Here is a 15,686-nt window from a genome sequence, read left to right as displayed (position 1 = left end):
TTCTCTTTGAAAATAATTTTGGGAGAATTAAAACCCAGCAAAACCACTGTGGGCTTGCAATGCATTAAGGTGATAGTGATATGTACATATGTGTGTGTGTGGCATGGTACTAAATGACTTTACATCTTTTGTCAAATCTAAGCTCTTAAGGCTGCTAGATTTTCTCAGGGCTTAGGAATTGATTTAAAATAAAGGAAAGCAAAATGTGGATGATACACATGCACTGAAGAGCTAGTAGGCATTTCTACTGAGAGTGATTATTTTTAAGACTGAAGAATCAATACATTTCAAGAAAAAAAAACAAAACAAAAAACCCAAAGCAACAACAAGTCACTACTAGACAAGACTAATTATGCCCTAGAAGTGACCTGGAGATCACTTCTGTCTTTCTGCACTTTGTGGTGGATTGAGATAATAGTGTATCTTCCTGAGGTAAGTTTTAAAACAGCCTGGCTATTCAGCAACTGCCATATCCAGTCCGTGGCAGGTCTGAATCATGAAATTTTTGGGGTTGGAAGGGACCCCTGGAGATCACCTAGTCCAACCCCCTGCCAAGGCAGGGTCACCTGGAGCAGGTTACACAGGAACTCTTTGAGTGGGTTTTGAATGTCTCCAGAGAGGGAGACTCCACAACCTCCCTGGACAGCCTGTTCCAGTGCTCTCCAGTCCTCAAGGTAAAAAAGATCTTCCTCATGTTGAGGTGGAACTTCTTATGTTTCAATTTATGGCCATTGCTCCTTGTCCTATCACTGGGCACCACTGAGAAGAGCCTGGCACCATCCTCTTGACACCCACCTTTGAGATATTTACACACGTTAATGAGATCCCCTCTCAGTCTTCTCTTCTCTAGACTGAACAGGCCCAGCTCCCACAGTCTCTCCTCATAAGAGCGATGTTTCAGACTCCTAATCATCTTCATGGCCCTCCACTGAACCCTCTGCAGCAGAGAACTAACACAGCAAAAGTCTAAAAATGGCTCAGGAAAGTGTCTGATGAGAATGGAGCTGCCTCAAAAGGAGGGTGGGGCAGCATTGGGAGATTCCCTGAAACGATGGAAGAGTATGAAAGAAGGGAAGAACAGAGGACACTTGTCTTTTTCTAGACACATAAGCTGTGAAACAGCACCCAAAGGCATTTTTCTGAGTTTTGTTAGAGTCCCTGGAAAAGGCAGGCAGTCTGGACTGTGGAAGCTGATCTGCTCTCTTGGAGTTTTGATAAAGATAGACTGAACAATGAATGTGGACTACAAAACAAATATTTGGAAGCTAAATGAGGTAAAGGCCAAGCATAATCCTTAGCACTTGAGGCAAACATTCATCGTTATGCCTGTATTCACTGTTTGCATGCATGTATATGGCAGCTGTCTGTACATTTGGGGCTCCTTAGTAGGCCATACACATTTCAGCAACAAGCTGGCAGTTTCCATGTCCTGTCTTATCCTTGCTGTCCACAGTTTTTGTTGCTTGCTTTGAGGATTACATTCTCTGTAGTGTTTTACGATTGAATCCCAGACCTCTGCGAAGTCCCACATTCAGTTTGCCAAAGCTTGCCATTTTAGTGCATTATTTGTAGTGCAGCAATGCCCAGAGGCTCCTTTGTGCAGAGCCCCATCTGTGGCTGGTGCACACGCAGCTGTTTGTCCTAAGGTCCAAGGCGAGCTCTCACAGCCCCATCCCTGCCTCTTTGGTGCGTAGTGTTTTCAGCCATTATTAAAGCTTAATATGTTCCATTTGGCACCATTGTGAGAAAGCTATCTTGTTTGGGGAAAAAATGTTTCACTAAGCCCAAAGCAAAGACGCAGCCACTTTTGGGTGATGTTGTTGATTATTCACAAAATGTCATTCCCGAGTTGTCTTGTTTGCCAAGTGTGGGACATATGTTAGTAATTGACAAGGAGCAGAGTGGATCTCTTCTATAAATGGCTGTTTCGAGACACAACTAGTAATAAAATAAAGGGGCCAGGGGTTCCTCAGAAGATCTAACACTGTGCCTCCTTTAAAACTGTTATCGCTAGCAGGCAAGACTTGTTCTCCCTCTTTCTCTTCCAGACTGCTTTTCTTCCTGTAAAACCTCAGGCCTGTTCCTCATTTTTCTTATGTTGCAACAGATGGGTTTTTTGTTTCTTCAGGAGACAGCTAGTTGAAATCTATGTCTTGTGTTTCTGAATACACTTTCCACCAACATTAGCCTTAGCTGAACAACTGCAGTAATGACATACAATGATTTTCAGGGACCTAAAGAAGGAAACAGTTCCATGAAAATTACTTAATTGTTCCTACAGATTCTAACTCTTCATTTCAGTTACACTGCATATGGATGTAAAGTATCATAAATACTCTAAAAGAGCAGAGACTTGAATTTGTTCTGATGTCACCACTGCTTTAATGGGAAGACATTAATTCAGATGACATAATTTCTGAACGTATCAGTGGGGTTGGAAGGGTTTGAATGTACAAATATTTATGTAGGTGTGCAATCCTGCACAATCTATTGTTGCCACAGACCTGTTTGCTCAAGGAAGTTATTGGTCTGTAGTGATGGAGGGAGAAACAGGCTTTTAAGAGACCTAAATACCACTGGGGATTGAATGGAATGGACAATATGATGCACACAATGAGAAAGGTGCCACCTGCATAAGGCTCTGTCAGGTTTGTCTGGTACTTGGTGGGTCAAGATTATATTGTTGTTTGGGTGCCTGGTCACATTTTTTTTCATGCAGATTACTGGTAAGTTTGAGTGTGGTTGTGGTATAATGACATGTAGGTGGATGCTGGAAACCCATCCTTCTGGTGACTTGGCCTAGTCTGTCAGTTAGCAAGGAGAAGAAGACAGGGAGGTGCAGATGACTGATGCAAAGTTATGCCTGCCCTTTATGATATTTCTTTCTTTCATGTCTTACTGGGCTCCACACTGCTACGGCACACTTGTGTAATAGAAGAACTGGTTTACATTTTTGCTTGTTCTTTCCAAAGCAACACAAGCTGATGTGATCCACCCCAACAAACATTAGCTATTTCAACATGCTCTGTGTGGGGTGTAGTCTAAACCAGAAGATGATGCAAAATACTGCATCCCACTTCCCACAGCCATGGCCAAATTGGTGCATGATTTATGTGGAGTAGCAGCCCAAGGAGCACTAAGGTCAGCAGAAATCTTTCCACCGACTTAAAAAAGCATTGTCTCAAGCCACCTGAGACAATGTCAGGCACCGATTATACCCCAAAAGTGAACATGGATTATGAAACTTTTCTGAGAGCCTGACCTCTCTCCTTTATTCTGTGTGGTGAGGAATGACCCCAAACCAGACATGTCCTGGCTCAGGAGAGGTGGTGCTGCTTGGCTGCAAATGGAGCCAAACCTATGGTATTTTCCATTTATCTCAGCCTCCAGGATGTGAAGCTTTCCCTGGCCCTTGGGTAGAGAATACAGGTTAGTCTTTCCATGTAGAGGCAGCATTTTTTGATCTGCTTTCCAATTTGTATTGGTTGCTTTCCCATTAAAGGAGAAAAGAAAGGCAAACTAGATCACTTTATGGAAGGAGGGAGAACTGAGTTATTTTTCTTACCTACTTTGTATCTATAGAAGCTCCGTGTGTCAGTTCTTGTGCATCAAATAAAGTAAAAAAATTAATAAATAGAAGGTCAGATCCCTGCTTCTCTGAACTCACAATTTTAACAATAATGGATTTAAATCCAATTGTTGGACTCACCATTTATGCATTTTTTATAAGGATGGTACATGACAACTGACAACATTGCTGCCTGGTAAGAAGTCAGAGAAAGTGTTCGAGCAGGGCTCAGGCACCATGACTACTACTCAGAAAGAAACAACAACCAACTAGCAAAACTCCAGAAGGAACAGTATCCCATGTAAACCAAGGAAGGACCTTGATAACTGCAGGGTCGAGCTATTATTTTTCATCTCAGAGTTAAAATTTCTTATTGAATACTTTCAGGATGGAAAAAAAAATGCAGTGGTAAGCTAGAGAGGTTAGATAAAGTTATGCTTTTATTTTCAGCTCTCCCAACCATACTCTGTTAAATTCCATCTTGGCAGCACACAACAAGTAACAGTGATTTCAATCCTGTGGTTCACAAATGGTGGGTAAAAACATGACAGGGCCTGAGCTATTCCTCTCTCCCCACCCTTTCTGCCACTTGAGTTATGACTATCCACGGAGCAGCACGAGAAGGTTGGAGAGGTAACACCAAGCAATGTGGGTGAGGGGAATCAGGCATGACAAAGTTAACCATTACCACTCAACATTTGATTTCTTCTATACACTCCTTGCACTGAAGAGAGCCAGAGACAATGGTATTATGTTATTGCTGACAGTAATGCCTGTGTTGGGATATATGTTTTGCTGACAGCAGTTGAAATCTTGGAGGTATTTGCCATTGGGAACTTGGTCCCATCCCTCCTGATTTGTTTATTATTTGCAGCTCTGCTGCTTTGGTCTCTCAGCCAGCTGGCTTGTGTGGAAAGGGGATTCCTGGAAGAGCAGTGTTAGGCTGGCTCAGGCCTTGGGGGGTCGCTACCATGTCCCTGATTGCACACTAGACACTGACATGCTGAGTGATTTAGGACCAGACACTTGCTGTCTTTGCCCCCATTTCCCTCCTGTGAAATTGTTGATGGTGGTGCTTACTTTACAAACTGCATGGAGCTGTACAGTTGCCAAGCTCTCTATGAGGCAACAAAAGACATCAATTAGTTGTTTTGCACAGGCCCAACACTGAGAAAGAAAAAGGTTGTTTCAGTTATTGTGGCACTGAGTTCATTATGTTTCTCCATCCATCTTGAACATCTAGCCTTGTAGGGCATGAGTCAGGATTGGTTGTGTACTCTGCCTCTCTGTGTTCAAATACAGAAATGACCTGTAACTATGGTGATAGTCAGCATTTATCATCCGATCTATCAAAAGATAAAAATATCATGTCCTTTTTTTGGCTATCTTTGCTCTGGCCCCGGTATGCAAGATTTTACTTTGCTTTCTTAATGGACTTGTAATTAAACAAAGAAAGACAAAAAAGCAACCAGTAATTCTCTTTGTTTTCTTAGTGTTTACAGTTTCTCCATTATTTAGTCTTCTCCAAATTTCTGTGAATTTTACACTAAGGATAAACTTCTGCTTCAGTTTGAAGTTAAAAGCAGATTTACCATAAACTTTAACAAAACCAGAAGAGGCCTCAATTTCTTGCCAAAACTTTTTAAAGATGAAGATGCTGAGTTGCTTAGAGGAGATGCTTTGGATTCCTCATACTATGAGTTGGTTTACTAAATACTGACTTAACGCATATAAGAAAGGGGAAAAAACCCTTAGAGTCTCATGTTACTTGAGCAGAAAAAAATGCCTCACTTGTTTGTGATTTATACTGATTAAACCAAAGTCTTATGGATTACTATGCATTTTTCTCAATATAGGAAAAGCTTACAAGGAAATTTTAGCAGTTCATTATGACTATCATAGTTCCACCAGTGTAATAGGAGCCAAAAAATTTGCAGCATGGGATGGTTTCTTTGTGTAGCATTTTGGAGATGTCAGATATATAGGGTTTTTTTGCACAGACTAATGTGTGGGCTTGGCATCAAGTCTATAGCTGTATTACATTTGATAAGCATTACTAGAAATTAAGACCTTGAAACAGGCTGTCATTCATACCTTTGCAGGGTGGGGTGAAGGTATGAAACCTCCTCATTAAAAGAGAGCCAAATCACATTACTGGAGAAGATCAAGTTACTGGACTTCATGCACTTCATGATTCTCTGGCATTCTGTTCGCTTCATGATTGCCTCCAAGATGTCAAAGAGGAAAAAGACCTGTTAGAAAGCCCATCGTTGTGTCCTTCTTAAGCAATAATCACCGTAGCTTCCTCTCCCAGCAGTTTCCTCGGGATCCATTGATCCATCTGGACCCAGGCTCTGAGATTTCAAGGCTCTTGGCAGCCCACCAAGCTCTGAGGGAAGAAGTAGCACATGTGTGTGATAAAAAGGGTGAAAGCTTTATGGAATCAGCTCTATTTTCCCCTCCTCGTACAGGCACTTGCTTATCACTGTACTTTTCCTGAAAGATCAAAAATAAAGTCTTCCTGGATTTGGAGCAGTAAAAAGTTGTTTTTATTGCAGAAATGTGACACAGTAGGAGTTAATGTAAACCCCATTATTTTGGTTCTTTATGGTGCAGCTGCCTTGCCATATTTAATACTGCACTGTTATCAATATTGTGCAAAGGTTTTGGTACAAATTGAGATTAGTAAGTAACAGTGAGATCACACCAATAGCAATAATCCAAAGTAAATTACCTCTTCTCCCTACCATTCTTTGCCTTTGCATTTCTGCTGTGGCTGAATTATGAAATGCTCTAGGCTATGCATTTTCTTGAGGTGACTGCAATTCTGCAGTAGCAAGCATTTCTGCCCTTTAGCTGTTAATCACATGGTTCTCCAAACAAGACAGCAAACCACTAGGAATGTAATCTGCATCCCACCCTACTGGGAATTTAACAGTTTTATGAAGACAAGAAATATTTTTCTTGGCTGATATTTTATAATAGAAAATTATAATAATAATGCTGTGCTTTTAAAATATGTTTTTCTAACCTTGGAGTCTGAACACTGTATATCACCTACTTTTAATTGTTTGAAAAGGTCTGTATTATCCTTAAGAAAAGACAATAACACAAATTAAAATGGATTCTCAGCCAATGCAGTCCAGAATTCCTCAGCTTTATTTAAATGGATGATCAGTCTTGTTTTCTTCAGCCCAACTGTGTGACCATTACTCGAGGGGCAAATAGAGTGTTAGCACCTTTTGATAAATAATCACTTAGCTATCAAGGATCCAAATTACTCAATCTGAGATGTTTTACTTTGTAAAGCAACAAAGGAAGGTTTCATACCTTTGTAACTCTAGCATGTGTTTCAAGCAGGCATCTGAAGGTACATATTCAGTGTATTTGAACCTGTTGGGTCACTGTCTCCTTTTCTTTTCTTTTCTTTTCTTTTCTTTTCTTTTCTTTTCTTTTCTTTTCTTTTCTTTTCTTTTCTTTTCTTTTCTTTTCTTTTCTTTTCTTTTCTTTTCTTTTCTTTTCTTTTCTTTTCTTTTCTTCTCTTCTCTTCTCTTCTCTTCTCTTCTCTTCTCTTCTCTTCTCTTCTCTTCTCTTTTTTCTTTTCTTTTTTCTTTTTTCTTTTTCTGTTTGTTCATTTTTTCTTATAACATTTTCCCATTTTTTTCAAGTTTCTACTTTCTGCTTCCTTCCCTCTTCCTCTTTTTTTTTCCCCAGAATTATTGTGGTTTTGTGTTTTTCAAAATTGTCTACCTGGAACCAAACAAACACTAGCTTGCTTTCTTTCAAAAGAAGATTTTGGTTGAGGCAGTAATAAAACATTTGTGGTGAGCAGTAAGGAGCCCTTGCAAGGCCCCTTAAGCCTTGGCTTTAAGGGACCCATAAGCAAGGGTTCACTGCTTAAAAAATTATTCACAAAGTAAGCGTATCAGTGAAATGCACCAAAAACAAACCTCCCAGAGTGCTTCTCTCCAAGCTGTTATTTAAAGCTTTTGGGTTGCTTCAACCCACATGGCTTTGAACAGAGCTTCTGAGGATGTCTGGGTTAAAGCTGCCCTCTGTTTTACTTGAGGACAGTCTGCTCTCCCACTTTTTCAGCTACTAGCCTGCAGACAGGAAGATAAAAACCAACCTTGTATCACATGTGCAGGGACTGCAGCTTACTGGGAAGGCCCTGGACCTGCAAATGCCCATCAGACTAACCACATTCAGGACCGTCATTAAATCAAAGGGAAATTTCTCATGAATGGCCTTCCCACAAGCTCTTCATGTTGATGATTTGCAAGACACATTCACTTCCAGTGTTAGAAGATGAAACCTGATGGGCACGACTGCCTTCTCTGCATGAACATGTAAAGGCAGGGACCTGGGGGAATGGTTCTTCGTATTTTCACTTCTCCTGCTTGGCAAGTGAGAGGTGCCTTTTGACTGAAGAGCTGGGAAAACCAGCCCCTTCTCCAGTGTCCTGATGTTATGGCTAAGGCACCAAAGGGATTTGGGAGAAACATGATGAAGGCAGCAAGAGCCACCCATGCCTGCTCTGTATTTCATGAATCTCCACACTCCAGGTGTTTGTCTCCCTGTTGGTCCTGCACTGCAGTTCCTGCACCTGCAATGGCTCTGCCACACTGAGCTGGGACTTGCCACCTCTCATATGTGCCACTTGCAGTGGAAGAAGAAGAGATGGGAAGAGCTGGCTGAGTCTGCTCCAATTACTTCAGCTTCAGTAACACTGCTGAGGCTCTTCAACAGCTGCCTGCAGCCTGCTTATCACTGTGCTTGCTTATCACAGCGCTGACAGGCATTTTGATCCTGAGTAAGTAGTGTTGCAAGAAATTTGGGATGTTGGGTGTGAGCTTGTCTGTTCCAGTGAGCTTAGAAGGTCCTGATCCCCCCATCACACGAAGTTTATAAGGCAGCTGGAAAAAGTTTAGAGATGGGCAACAAAGATGATCAAAGGTACAGCAAGGCTCTATATGAAGGATGACTAAGTTAGGACTTTTGTATTTGGAAAGGAGATAAAGGAGGAGGAGGTGATAGATTTACAAAAACAATCTTGAGTGGCATGGAGAGAATGAATAGATTGATTTTTTACTCTTTTCCAGGACATGAGGTGGGAGACATCAGATTAAGTTAATAAAACAGTAGGGCTGCAAACCAAACATCTCAGCCAGCTGACTCATGGATCTCCTTGACAAAGGATGGTGTGGGTGCTAAAGGTTTTAGGATTTCAAGGACAGACAAGAGATTTAATATAAGAGTAATCCCCTGGGAGTATTAACTACATATAGAAACCAGAACCTCATCAGGAGGCTCCTGTTCTGAAAATGTCTGGAAACTGGGGGAGTGTTACAGGGAGTTTTTCATATATGCCTGTTCACTAGGCATCCACTGCTGGTGTGGTGGGAAGTAGGGTAGAAGGATCTTCAGTCTGACATTTTACAGATTTTCTTCTGTTCTTCACAGCAGTGAAAAGTCTGCAAAGCTGTACAAACTACAAGCAGGGTTTAGCTCACTTAACTTTAACCTTCAGAAAGTAGAGGCTCTAGTCACCCACCTCCCAGAAATCAGTGGCACGCAGGGCGTACCACCTGCCCTAAGATAGGTGTCCAAAAGGACAGATGGATCACCATTTCCAGCTACCTTTGATTTCTGCTTTCCCAGAGAGTCTGGACAGCTGTCTAGTGCTGGATGAGTAGTTTCTTTCTAACTTTAGTAAATCTTATTTGAGTGAGACTGATCCTGTTTAAAGAGGGTTTTGGCAGTAGGTTTAAGGCCTTTTTCTGCAAGGTTTTAAATGGCACTGTGTTAAGGCTAGCATTTATTAGATGTGTCCTTTGAAAAAAGCTCCTTGAGCATGACTGGGAATTCCTCTCTTCAAAGGTCAGTGGTCTGCAGCAACAAAACCAATCAAGCTGTACCTGGGGTCTGAGAAGCTCTATTTCAGAGTGTGGGACTTCTGACATTTCACTGCCTATTTAGACACTGCATCTGAAACTAATTAAAAGGAAGGTGACTGATAGCTGAGAGACAGAGATTACTGGCTTGTGTTGTACTGTCCAGAAACATTACATGACCATTCCCAGCTGTTGTTCCGGCATGGGGTACACCAGCTGTCTCATCAACTCACACCATGGAGTAACAGCACAGAAATCTTCTGTATTATCCTGCCATAAGAAAACAACTCCTACTGACAAGACCCCAAAACCAAAAAAGAATATCTTAAAAGCTAATTTTTTTTGCTTCCTCTGATTACATTTTACCTTCCAGGAAGCAGATGTAAACACAGTCCACATTCATTCCAGCTTTGTAATCACCAGCCTTTGTTTTTGTAAATGTATCTAAGCTGCTAACTTCATTTTCACAGCACTTAAATTACTTGGAAAATTTTTTCTCATCCAGATTTCCAATATGTAGTGTGACAGACTTTGGCACTATTGGAACAGTGTACCCTTCCTGCCTTCTGTGGATGCTTCTGTGGATGTGTTAATCATTACAGCACAGCTTTCCAAACCAATCAGATATTGCTGAATGTTTTATACACCTTAATGAAAGTGAAATATATACTTTTTTTTCAGTTCTGCCTTTTAAAGGGATTTTGACTTTGAAGATCTAAAACAAATTTGTACCAGAATTCAGATTTCATAGGGACAGACTTCGTAAAATCCAAGATTAGCAAAAATAGCCCCATTCTATTTTCCTTTTCTAAATTTGACTGGATGTAATTCTTTAAATGTATAACCAGTATCTTGTCAAGACAAAGCTACTGTATTTGATCCCAGCTATGAAACTGGCAGGATATGGGTTACTACAGCAAAATGCAGAAATGAGGAATCCACTTTCACCAGCTTGCCTGAGGAAAAGGCTAAACATTTCAAAACTGTACTTTAATTGTAGTCGAATTTAAAAAATACTAGAAGTTATTTGGTATTGAGATATGGAAATAATAATAAAATCTCTGAATACTAATGTTTCAGGGTCTTACAGTGTCATAAACCCAGAAAAATGCCACTGAATACATCTATATTCTGCTGATATAGAACTGGTGGAAGGGTAGAGTCAGATCTGAGGTCTTTTTTACCTGCTATATTTAACCTGGCCAGACCTTTACCTACTATGGTCATTGCTGTGTGTGCAAAGCTCAGACATCAGAGCTTTTTGTCTAGAGAATATGAAGCAACACTATCCTTAGGTAAAGGGAGCCCTAAACACATTCAAAGGCTACACAGTGTGGGAGAAACTCATAATTTAAGCCAGTGTGGGTGGCTGAATACTCTGAATATTTTTATGGATCTTTTAAAAATTATGAGCTGACAGCATTGTAGCTTACCTACTGCCCTGAATGCTATTTCATGCTGTCCTTGATCAAGGCTGCCTGGGGGAGGTAAGGCTTGTTGAATGACTAAGAGCCAGCAGTATTTAGACACCTTCCTCCCCTTCACTTCAGTTAAAATTAGGCACAGAAATGCCTTTGTGGGTTTGGACCTGGCGAGCAGTGAGATATGGCAGAGAATCAAAGTGACCTGCAGGAGCAGCATGGCAGCTGAGTGGTTGCAGCGGGTGTTTTGTGGCAATGCTGGTGGCAGATGTACCGAAGGAATTGTCTCTGGATGCACCACGGCTGTTCTCCTCTTCGTGCAGAAGCCCTTGCTCACCTGAGGCTGATGCTGACTCTCTAGGATGGATGAGAATTACAGCTGACCAAGTATCTTGTGCTAGCCGTCCCGTCAGCTCTCTGAAGAAAAGTGTTTTCTTAGAAGCATTTCTAGAAGTCCTCTGCAACTTGCAGAGGTGGTGAGGCACTTTTTAGGAATTTGCACAAAGTGAGACTGCAAGAAGCCAGACAAGGGTTGGACAGTGTACAAAGAGAGCTTCCAAGAAAGAAGGCTAATATCAACAAATACAGGTCAGATACACATAATCATTTATCTGCTCTAGGCACACTAACAGTAAACCAGCTGCAAACATATGCAGATGACATGCTGAGTGTACTTCAAAGGCTTTTTACAATTCCCTAGCTTGGACAGAAGCAAGGCAATGTGGGCACCAAGATAGACACAGAAATCTTCCCCAGACAACCATTTCTTAGCCTGGCATTGCATGTTGATTACTCCCTTTCAGAAAAGGAGAGCTGCCATGATTACCTGGTTTTCTTGCTGTTATAATTGACACTAAGCTACATGGTTTTTATGGTTGCATTTAATTTTCAAGTCTAAAGGAAGGGAGAGAAGCCTAGGGCAGGGAAAGGTGAGACATGGGTTTTAGCTGAAATAATCTGTAGGGCTGGGCAATTTAGATAGAGCCACCAAATATCCAGTGTAAGGATCGGGAAAGTTCCTTGCTGTTTTCAGAGGCTGCTTTGGACAATGTGCTGGAAGTTTGTGTAAGGGGCAGGCTGTCCCGCTGCCCTTGCAGGGTCATCATCCTACAGCCATGCTGGCAGCAGAGAGACACAAGCAAGCACACTGAATGGTTAAAGGCTGGCCTGCAAGGCCAGGAGCTGGGCAACATGGCAACAAGAGTCATGCCTGCTGGGAGGGCCATGTCCCTGTTAACCCTGTTCAGAAACTGCCATCTCACTTTGCAAACTCTCTGAGGGTTTGTTGTGAGCCTTCTGTGGCAGTGACGTGCACCTGGGCTCATAAACACTATGTACCACCTATGAATCAGCACTGATATGATTAAGTCTTAGTGAATTATCTTTTTTTTTTTTTTCCAGACAGATAAAAGATTCCTTACAAATCTCTTTCAGGTGTAGTTCCAGTATATTTTCCATACTGAATACAGCTACAGATTTCCGATCTTACCAGAAACAAATGTGCCACAAGGGCTGTGTACAAGGACAGGTAGCAAATAGTGCTGCAAATCTCAAATAAATGTCATCATAAATATCTGTTGATTTTGGAGCCATGTAAAAATGACAACTGAGCTCAGATTCAGCCAAAAAAAAAAAAAAAAAAAAAAAGTATAAGCTTCTAAAAGAAAAAAACCTTGTGTATGTATAAAACTTTTCCTGGGATTGTGATTTTTCCAAAGTGCTGTGAGTTGAAAGTTGTTTTTCATTCAACAGCTACAGCTGTGACTCCAGCTGTCCCTCCTGAATGTTATTTGATTCAGGAAGCCTTTCATGCTGAGGGGACTGACCTTTCAAAGGGATTCATATTGTATGTTACCTCTTTTTGTGCTTCATTATGTATATACTGATGAGCTGAGGGTGGTGGCCCAGTGATAAATTGCTAGCAAGTGATAAATTGCTAGATAACCTACTCATTAGTTGTAAGACTTGTATGTAAAGTAGAGAAGAAAGAAATGTGAAGAGCAAGGACTGTTAGTGGAAGCTGGTAAGAGGTCCTGTAGAACAGGATTAAAATGAGTGAGTCTCAACCTGACCATATGAGTGGATGTAGTTCATGCTGCCTTTTGGAAGGGATAGCTGGACATTCCCACCACAACTGGAAAGTTTTCTTCTTTAGCTCTTTGCACATGTGAACTTTTGTGCTTAGGAGTGTGTAAATAGATTGCTCAGCCTGTGTGTATCTCTGTAAATCTGTGCTATTATAATCTTAAAATGAATAGCAACACTGTCTGCTATGTGGAAAAAACCCTCTTTTCCTTGGGCAAGCAAGGGATGGGTATTTGGTTGATGCTGACTCCAGCGTGGCTTGAGATGCATTTTGATATGTAAGGCCAGGCAGTACAGTAGTGCCACCTTCTACCTAAGGAAGGCTCTCTTCCTTGTTGAAAAAACCCTTCATTTTAGTAAGACTGCAGAGTGCACTGGGGTTGATCGTCCTTTCCTGCCCAAGAAAGCACTTGTTTGTTACCTGTGAGTGCTGGCAAAATACCTGGAGATAAATGTTGCAGTTTCTGGCACTAAATTTTGGAGTTCTTGAGACTGCAAATGCTTTTCAAGGTGTGTATAGCTGGTGGAAGCCACCCCTCTGCCTTAGCTGGCCAAAGCTCATATTTAGTACCTATCAAAACTTAGTTCTTGGAAACTGCCCCCTGAGGGAAACACTTAATTAGCTGGGCTTTCCTGAAATGGATAGGTGCAAATGGGTCAATTTAATTACTTAATGTAGCAGTCTTCCCATGTAGGCATTGAGGATTTCTCTTGTCTAAAACTGTTTCTGACAGAACTAGGACTTCTGGTCAATCAGGGCTGGCAGTCACTGTGAAATTATCTGTGTTTTTACTGGTATTGGAGTGAGATTGTTCTCTTGCCATCGTTTTTTGGCAGCACAAGCTACATGTGCAAAAGAGACAATAGTGGAGTCAGACACAGACTTATGGATCCTCTGTGGCTGTCTCCACACCTACGAAAAGAAAATGCCTGATATTAGCAATGACGCACCAACTTGGGGAAGTGTTCCAGGAGTTGTCCCTGAAGCATCCAAGGGAGATAAGAGTTAAGTATATGCTCCAGGAAACAGAAGGACAAACACAAAAAGCATGTCAAGCCCAGGTAGCCAGTCTGCAAAGACGCTGTGCACAGAATAAGCATGGGAGGAGCCACAGCAGATATGCTGGGGCTTTCACAGCTTTGTCTGCAGTGGGAGATTAATCTAGACTTCTGTACTGTGCCTACAATACAAGGCTGGGATCAGGTAACCTTCTACCTCTTTCTGCAGAGGTTCCCATCTGCAGTGACTGTAGCCTGGAGGAGTTTGTACCATCTGCAGTGGACCATCATGAAACAGTTTAAGCCACAGAAAAATGTTTATTTAGCTATTGAAGCGCTGGTATTTGACAGCAAATACTTTTATTTACAGTCAGTGCATCAACAGCTCACCAGAGGAAGCAACGATTGTTCTCAAGACAGTGATTTGGAAGGTCCATCACTGCAAAACTTTAGCACCATTCACACATGGATATGCGGTGATAGTAGTGTTTTATGCCCAAAGTTACTTTAGTGCTGCAGACAGCTGTATTTCAAATTCTTGGGCCATGGAGTAGCATTGTGAGCAGTTAGTAAAATATTAATGTAGATCAAAAAATACTTCTGAATATCTGTTGGGGCCCTTCCCCTGCCATGTGGTCCTGGGAGAGGGGCCCTGGGGGGGAGGCACGGGGTTTCCCTGCCCCTGGTCAGCCTCATTCCCATTGGTTGTTTTGTGTTCCCCTGTGCGGGCAAGGACCCTCGGGTCCCGTGATTGCCTCAGTTCCTCGGCAGAGCTCCAGCCATGTGGCTGGAGAAATAAAACATCTCTAAAACATCTATCAAGAATCGGTCCATATATATTTCTTTTCCACGGGCCTCATTGTTTGATATGTGTTGCAGTATCCACACTGTAACAAATATCTGTGCCTAGCAAACACTGTTGGTAGGGTGAGGGGGAAGTGACACTGAGGACTTGTAACAGCCAACTTTCCAGACAGTCTCTTGTACCATTCAGTAAAGGGTCACTAATACCAATTTGTATTACTATTTTCTAGCTGTGTACAAAAACATCTTAAACCCCTTCAAAGACCTTGAAGTGAGATACAGTTTGAAGTTTTTGTTTTCCCAATACAGCAATGGAGAGACCTGAAAGGGGAGAAGCCAATAAAATGACAAGCTTTTTGCGTGATCCAATGGAGGGGTTTTCAGCCACTGGGAGCTGGCAGAAGGGGGTTCTACCCCTCATGTGCTGACACAAAGAAGCCTGGTGGTCAACGCTGAAACCCCTCTGGAAGGTGGCACTCAGTGCCCAGCACACAGTGAAAACGGGGCAGAGCTCCTCACCCAAAAGGGGCTGTATCCTTCTGTCGCAGTCAGGCAGGCACGCAGGCGAAGGGAAAGAAGTAAAGAGAGGGGACTCTCCGCATGTGTTCCACCCAGGTTTATTCCCATGAAAAGACAGGGACGAAGAGGCCAATTGGTGGGAGGGTTCAGGGATCTTATACTGAGTACAGAGTAGGTGGGGAAAGGGATCTCAGCCAATGGGATAGAGACAAGCAGGTGGGATTGACAGGAAGGGAACCAATGGGAACAACACATAGGAGGGACTCAGGGAAGGATCCAATGGGGTGTCGAGGAACAAGGAACTTTCTAGAACTAATACATATTAAAGAAGGAAAATGAATATACATAACTTCATACGTAACACAGGGAGACAAAGTATTAACCAATCAGGGGAAA

At 42.0% G+C, this 15,686-nt stretch overlaps 1 long non-coding RNA gene across 2 annotated transcripts in view; it reads left to right on the top strand.

The window, feature by feature from the left end:
* The first annotated feature begins 7,887 nt into the window (after nt 1-7,887).
* LOC116449898 overlaps nt 7,888-15,686 on the top strand; it is a 41,350-nt gene continuing 33,551 nt past the window's right edge. For both annotated transcript variants that reach the window (XR_004242577.1, XR_004242576.1), the window contains exon 1: nt 7,888-8,381. This is a non-coding gene — a long non-coding RNA (uncharacterized LOC116449898). The remainder of the gene's footprint in view (nt 8,382-15,686) is intronic.

The sequence above is a fragment of the Corvus moneduloides genome, chromosome 1, assembly GCF_009650955.1.
Source record: "Corvus moneduloides isolate bCorMon1 chromosome 1, bCorMon1.pri, whole genome shotgun sequence".
NCBI lineage: Eukaryota > Metazoa > Chordata > Aves > Passeriformes > Corvidae > Corvus > Corvus moneduloides.
Note: the sequence above shows the minus strand (reverse complement) of the source record. Positions and strands in the feature narration are given on the sequence as shown.